The following is an 8314-nucleotide window of genomic DNA, read 5'->3' on the forward strand; positions in this document are numbered from 1 at the left end:
CTAACTCCCTGAAGGTAATCACTTGTAGTGCATGACTGTGTATCTTTCCAAATTACATGTGTGCTAGATATTTCCCACTCCCTCTCTCAATCCCAGATCCATTCTCTATCTCTCTATATGTTTCTACCATGTTTTGTGCTTCTAGGGGTTGACTGAAGAGAATTCCTTTGTATCTGGCTTTACAATTCCTTTGTATTTAGCTAATGGAAAACAACATTAAAGTTAGCATGTGAGAATAAAGAGAGTTTGGGGTATTTTCCCCTTTCTGCTTCTCAGCTGAAACACATGAGGCTGCCTGTAGTTTCAGCCAAAGGTGAAACCTCCTGAAGGTGGCCATGTTAATATAGTTACTCTCTTGTTTACAGTACCACTTCCTCCCTTTGCTTCTTCAGGTTTTTGGTTGATAACAGGCTCTCCACCATTGCTAGCTCCAGGATAGTGCATATGTAATATACAGGTATAAATCCCTTGTTGGTATTTCTAAGTCCTTCCCACAAACACCTTTGTAAATGCTTTTTTTTTTTTGAACCTACCCTCAAAATCCCAGGTGGAGTATACCATCTAATTTATACTGGGACTGTAGCTGACAAAAATCTTGAGAGAAACAGACCAAGGGCATTTAAAATTATTATTATTATTATTATTATTATTATTATTATTATTATTATTATTATTTTGGTGCTGGGATTAAACCCAAGGCCTTGTGCATGCAAGGCAAGCACCTACCAACTGAGGTATAAACTTAGGCCTTTTTCATTAGTTTCTTATTTGGTCTTTGTTTTTCCTTATGCTAATTTTGGGTTTGTTCTTGATTTTCTAGTTCCCTGAGATTCAGCTATGTCATTTATTTGAGATCATTCTTCTTTTTTTTTGATATGGATATTAATTGCTATAAATCTTCCTTGTAGTACAGCTTTTACTGTATTCTGTAGGTTTCTGTACATTGTGGTGGCATTTTCTTTTCTTTCAGAAGTTTTTAGTTTCCTTCTTGGTTTCTTCCTTGATCCATTGGTTGTTCAATAGTAACTTGTTTAATTTCCATGTATTTGTATAGTTGGAAATTTGTTCTTATTGTTGACTTTCAGTTTTATTTGACTGTTGTCAGAAAAGAAACTCCATATAATTTTAAGATTTTAAAATTTCTTGAGAATGTTTTTGATGTCTATAATGTGATCTATCCTGGATAATATTTATTTGCTGTTGACAAAAATGTGAATTTGCAGTTGTTAAATGGAGTGTTCTGTAGGTATCTGTTGGGTCAATTGGTCTAGTGTGAATTATAACTCTAACTCCATTATTTCCTTATTGATTTTTTGTCCAAATTATCAGTCTGTTGCCAAAAGTAGTGTGATAAAATCTCCAACTCTTATTGTATTGGAGTCTATTATTTCCTATAGTTCTATTAATATTTGTGTTTTATGTATTTGGTGCTCCAGTATTGGATGAACACACACACACACACACACACACACACACACACATTATAATCTTGATAAATTGACCCCTTTATCATTATATAAGAGCCTTATTTGTCTCTTTATTGCCTTTGTTCTAATGTCTATTTCATCTAGTGTAAGTGTGGTACTCCTGCTTTGTCTTGGATTCTACTTGCATGAAACATTTTATTCCTTTCCTTCAATCTCAGTCTATATGTGTACATGGAGGTAAAATTACTTTCTAGTAAGCAATATATAGGTGGGTTTTTTAAAAAAAATTTAATCTACTCAGAGTAGTCACTTTCTATCTTTTTTAAAAACAGTCTTTTTAAGCATCTTTTTTTGAAGACTATTTATTTATTTATTTGCATTATAATTCTTAATACACCATTATACAATAATTTATCATATCTCTGATTATATATAAGGTATGTTGACACCACATTCACATCTTCATATATGTATTTTGTATAATGATTTAAGCATCTTTTATTAATTTTATTTTACTTATTCTTATTAGTTATATATGACAGCAGAGTACAATTCCATTCCATATTACACAAATAGAACACAATTTTTTGTCTCTGAACACAAAGTAGAGTCACACCATTTGTGTTTTTATATATGTACTTAGGGTAATGATGTCCATCTCATTCCACCTGCAAATGCCATGATTTAATTGTCTTTTAATGCTGAGTAGTATTCCATTGTGTATATATACCACAGTTTCTTTATCCATTCATATACTGACATGCATCTAGGTTGTTTTTACAATTAGCAGTTGTGAATTCTGTTGCTATAAACATTGATATTGCTGTGTCCCTGTAGTATGCTGTTTTTAAGTCCTTTGAGTATAAACCAAGGAGTGGGATAGCTGGGTCAAATGGTGATTCTATTCCTAGTTTTCCAAGGAATCTCCATACTGCTTTCCAGATTGGCTGCACCAATTTGCAGTCCCAGTAGCAATGTTAAGAGTGTGCCCTTTTCCCCACATCCTCACCAATACTTATTGTTGTTTGTATTCTTAATAGGTGCCATTCTGACTGGAGTGATATGAAATCTTAGAGTAGTTTTGATTTAGTAGTTTTGATTAGCATTTTTTAGTAGTTTTGATTAGCATTTCTCTAATTGATAGAGATGCTGAACTTTTTTTCATATATTTGTTGATTGATTGTATATCATCTTCTGAGAAATGTCTGTTCAGTTTCTTGCCCCATTTATTGATTGGATTATTTGTTTTTTGGTGTTAAGATTTTTGAGTTTTTTATATATCCTAGAGATTTCTTTTTCATTCTTTATTTCTCTCTCTTTTTTTCCTTCCTTCCTCAATCCAATTCCTTATTTTTCCTTTATTTTCTTTTACAGTGCTTTGAACCAAAATCAGAAACTTGTGCATGCTATAAAGTAACCTTTCACAGAGCTATAACCCTAGCCCTTCTACTATTACTTGTGTAGGTAATCTTTCTCTTCTTTGTCTTTCTTATCTTCTTCTTTAACTCCTATAACTCCAAATTTTTCTTATTTTGTCCCATAAATCTTATAATCCTTTTTTTATACCACATCATCTTCTTTTCTTTTTCTCCTATAAGTATTTTAAAATTATCTGTGTTTGAGTTCAAAGATTTGTCTTCTGGAGAATAATTATGTTGTAGATGTTTTAAATAGTACTCCTCATTTGTGTATTCCAGCTTTGGGCTTCTGTTCAAATTTCTTTATTGTTTTAATCTATTAAATTTCCTGTTCTGGTCACTTACTCTTTCTCATTCTTTGAATTTCATATCATTCTCATTTATTTGTGCTTTCTTGAAGTTCAACCAATTCTCTTAAAGCAGTTATTTTAATTATTTGTCAGGTAATTCATCTCTTTATGGTCAGTTGCTGCCACTTTATTTTGTGATTTTTGGTGATATCATGTTTCTCTGGTTGTTCCTGCATTGATGTTGTTATAGTTAAAGCAATGTCCCTGGGTTTCATAAATTGAGTTCCAGACTACTCACATATAATAGAATCAAGCCTTTATTGAAGCACACTGGTGGTGACTGACCAGAACATAAAGTTATTCTCCTTATTAGCCCCAAACTATTACAAGGGTGCTCTTTATAAACCCGAAAACTGCAAAAGGGACCTTTGGGGGTCTAGTCAATGCAAGCAAGCCAAGTTACAGAAGCAGGAGAGTGCAGCCAGGTGGCGGGAAGCTTAACCAATCACAATAGTTCAGTCATCCCAATTACAGAAACACAGCCCTGTTATCCTAGTTACAGAAACAATGCCCCACTAGGTAGTTCTGTGTTCTTAAGGGTTTCTAGAGCAAAAGGAAAAGAACAACTTGCCCCAGTCATGACCCTTGTATTTGGCATGGCTGTTTTATAAAATGGAGTCACCTTGGCTTGACTATTACAATGTCTAAGCTTTGAAGAAGTAGGTGTTAATTCCAGTCTTGACATATTAGTTTTGTGCAGGAATGTAAATATGTCCATAGATTTTTGGCCAGACTCTCTGATATGGTTTTTATATCCTTTGACAATTACCTTTATTATAGTGCTGTAATGGTTAATTTGAATTATCCATTTGATTGGCTTAAAAAATACCAAGGATTGAGAGGATTATGGTTGTATCAGTGAGGGTGTGTCTAGGAATGATTGGCATGTGGGATAGCCAACTGGAAAGGAGTTTTTCCCCAAGCATGGGCAGCACCAACCAATAGGATGATGGCTTGAATGGAATAAAGTTGGGAATACAAAGAAGCAGCAGCAGATGTAAGCTCAATTCTTCTTGAATGGGTTCTTGATTGCTGCTGTGATTGTCTGAGGATATCAGATTCTTGCTTCTTCACTTTTCCGCAGTGGACTCTGACAGTGATTCTCTAGAAAGCTCAGATCTCAGATTAGAGTAGCACCATTGATCCCTCTTGTTCTGGGGCTTCAGTCTCTTGGACTTTGCTGCTACTGGTTCTCCCAGCTCTCCAGGCTACAGATGGCCATTATGGACTATTCAGCTTCTGGTCACATAAGCCAACCTAATAAATCCCCTTTTTATAATTATACTTCCTGTTCATTCTGTTCCTCTTGAGAACCCTAATACATGCTGGATTGAAATATTTTGGTCCTTGGAGCTGTTGTAACTCAGGGGTGTACCTGAAGGCTATGGCCTCAAGGCTCCCATTGCACTAGAGTATATCTGAGGACCACAACAATTGAGGCCATGAAAATTTCAAAAAAGTCCAAATGTCCTGTATTCTGTCAGCAGGGATTTTACCTAGAGAGTGAATCTCCCTCCCAGTGGCTACATTTCCCACCTGGTGTTGGAGGCAATATGAAGACTGAGCCTGTGGTCAGGGGCTATGATTGTTTGTTTGGTCTAGAATTTTACTTGGTTGGTTCAGTGTTGAGTTTTAAATAAAAGTATATGCTTATTTTCCTTTCCTTTCTTCAAATAGATGGTATCTCTCTCTGCATTCTTCTGTGTGGGGATGAGGAAATAGTGACATGGGTAATGTAAAATAATCTTTCCTGCTATCTTCAATCTAGTGTCTTCTTATTATGTAATAATCAGGTACTGTGATCTCTCACCTCTTTCTTTGTTCTTGTGAAATTTTACATTAGAATCATCACAAAACTTTATGTTTAAACTTTACATTTCTGCAGAAGGACAATTATTGATAAATCTTATCACTTGTTCTACCTCCCTTTTAGAAAATGCTCTTCTTGATATTTACTTCTTGAAAAAAATTTATATCTTCTATTCATTTCTGTATATATGAAATATAACCACTATCAATGGCTCATATCTTTCTCAGAGTACTTATATTTTATAAAATTTCCAAGTCAACCTACTATACTAATTTCTCACAATTTCTGCTTCTTTTACACTTATTTAATATTTCTTAAGTTGTAGATGAACACAATACCTTTATTTAGGTATTTTTATGTGGTGCTGAGGATCAAACTCAGTGCCTCACACATGCTAGGCAAGTGCTCTACCCCTGAGCCACAACCCCAGCCCTTCTTTTACATTTTTAACACACATCTTAGTGAAGGACCTCATTGCTACTTTAACAAAAAATTTTAGATATTTTTCTATTTTAAACAACTTTTAATTTTACTTCGTATGGTCTTAAATTCAGGGTTGTACATAATGTTAGTATTTAAAGTCCTATAAGTTTTTATCACATATAAGAATACACATTCTTTAACATTACAATTACTTTGGGTACCTGGTGGTTTAACATATATCCCATTTTCAATTTTAAGAATTTGTAATTTTTAGCTTGAAATTTATTGAATTATTTATGATTTTGGAAACATAATTTTAAGTATCTATTGTTTTGTTTTTGTACTGGGGATTGAATTCAGGGTCACTCAACTGCTGAGCTATATCCCCAGCCCTATTTTGTATTTTATTTAGACACAGGGTCTCACTGAGTTTCTACGTATCTAGCTGTTGCTGAGGCTGGCTTTGAACTCACTGTCCTTGTGCCTCAGCCTCCCAAGCACTGGGATTACTGGTATGCACCATCATATCCGGTAATCCATTGTATTTTTAAATAGATTACTATAAATTGAAAAGAGTTGATTTTTTTGGTAATTAATGTAATTCCAAGACATTATGTTGTTATAACAAAATCATACAATATTGTCTTCCTATTTAAAATAAAAAAAATACCAATGATCTAAATAGAAACAAAATTTATGCATGAGGAAAGATTTGGAAATTCTGACACCTACTATGACCTGAATGAATCCAGAAGACCCTATACTAAATACAGTATGATTCCACCTGTATGAGTTAACTAAGGCAACCATTCACAGAGATAAAAAGCAAAATAGTGGTTGTCAGAGTTTGGAGGTGGGAATTGGATTTATTGTTTAATTGGTACAGAGATGCAGGTTGTGAAGATCAAAAGATGTCTGGAGATGCATGGTGGTGATGATTGCACAAGGGGAATCTACTTCTGAAGTATACGTCAAAAAAAGCAAAATGATAAATGTTATGTGTACTTTACCACATTAAAAAATGAAATAATATTTAAAGGGGACAAAGTAAAAGGTAAAGTGAGTAAACCTGTACCCCCAAATAATAAAAGAAATGCTTTCAATTTTCAGTTCTAATATAAACTGTAAGAGCTCAAGAATCAATGAGGTACTTCGTTATATATCAACTGTGGTTTATACTTCCCTGAAGATTTTTTGAAACATTAGATAAGGTTTCAAATACAAAATATGGTCAAATATTCACTAACTCACAGCAACCTTTTCCTATTTTTGTGTTGTCTTTCTCATGCGTCTCCTTTTTTAGTTGTTTCCCTAAGATAATGATATATTCTTGTGCAAAGGTAGTATGTATTCCATTTTTTGCCATCTGACCTTGAAAAATAACAGCGATTTTTCATTTGTTGAGTGTATGTCACATCAACATGAACTGAGGTTGAAAAATTTTTGATTGTTGGAAAGCATACAGTGTTTCACACAGAATACAGAGTGCAGACAGGCTGTGCACACAGACCTTGGCTAATCTTACAGAGTGAGGAAAATGTTTCTCAATTGAATGGATGGGAAGCCCACTGATGAATGGTTACCATGGAATTGCTATGATGACTAGTGTGAACTAATCAGTTTATATTCCTAAATTTAAAACTACTAAATGAAATTACTATTTCACCATGTATGTTCCATAATAGAACCATTATAATGTTTCCACAGAGTGCCACAGATGCATATTACACAGATACATATTAGCTAACTTTATTTATTTTTTGACATGATTGTGAAGAATGTGACAAATATTCTTTGGAAGAAGAATATGTAACATGAGCTGGAATTATAAGATAAAATGAACTATTAAAGAGAACCAAGTAAATCAACTCTAATTTTGAAAACGTTTCATTTGATTTACCAAGTATTACCTGGAACTAAAAATGCTTCTCAACAGCTTGCCTAATGCCGGCTTCACATCCTTATTTCTCAGGGTACAGATGAAGGAGTTGAGTGTAGGAGTCAACAATCCATAGAACAGAGCCATGAACTTGGGTTGTTCCCTTGAGATGGAAGAAGCGGGCTGAAGGTACATGATAATTGCTGGATCATAACATAAAAGAACTACAATAAGATGTCCCAAATGCCTTTTTACTTCCTTCAGAAGATTTGATCTTAAATATAATATGCCCAATATTAGCATAGGAGGCAAGAATTAGGCACAGAGGAACAGCTATTACAAAAATGCATGCCACAGAGAGTGCAAGCTCATTATTTTCCTTTTCCCCAGAGGCAGTCTTTATCAGAACTGGAATCTCACAAAACAAGTGATCCAGATTATTGATGCCACACAGTGGCAACTGTAATATAAGAGTGACCTCAAAAACTCCATAAATAATTCCACTCATTCACAAAATTAACCCTAATAGGACACAGATGCGCTAATTCATGATGAGGATGCAATGCAGAGGTCTGCAGAAGGACACATCGTGGTCAAAAGACATAAGAGCCAGAAGAAGAAATTCTGTGTCTCCCACTGTGCTGAAAAAATAAACATGAACTGCACACTCCACATAGCTGATGGTTGTCTTAGAGCTTCCCAATTAAACAGCAGCTGAGGCACGATGCTTGTGGTTAAACAGATGTCCAGAAAGCAGAGGTTGGTGAGGAAGAAATACATGGGGCTATGAAGTTGAGAGTCTAACTTGGACACCAGAATGATGGCAGTTTCCCACCAATGGGGTATGCTAAGAAAAGAATAACAAATAATGGAAGCACTAGCTACGGATGGTCAGCAAAACCTTTAGGGTGGTTTTCATTAATTAGTGCCATTCTCTTAAAAATGTTTCACCTATAGTAAGGTGATATATATATATATATATATATATATATATATATATATATATA

The 8314-nt window shown here is 34.3% G+C and overlaps 1 pseudogene; it reads right to left on the reverse strand.

Annotated features, from left to right (window-relative positions):
* Nucleotides 1-7334: 7334 nt before the first annotated feature.
* On the reverse strand, nucleotides 7335-8239 carry LOC107161086 (annotated as a pseudogene).
* Between the last annotated feature and the right edge of the window lie 75 nt (nucleotides 8240-8314).

The sequence above is a fragment of the Marmota marmota genome, unplaced genomic scaffold (assembly GCF_001458135.2).
Source record: "Marmota marmota marmota unplaced genomic scaffold, marMar, whole genome shotgun sequence".
Taxonomy (NCBI): Eukaryota; Metazoa; Chordata; class Mammalia; order Rodentia; family Sciuridae; genus Marmota; species Marmota marmota.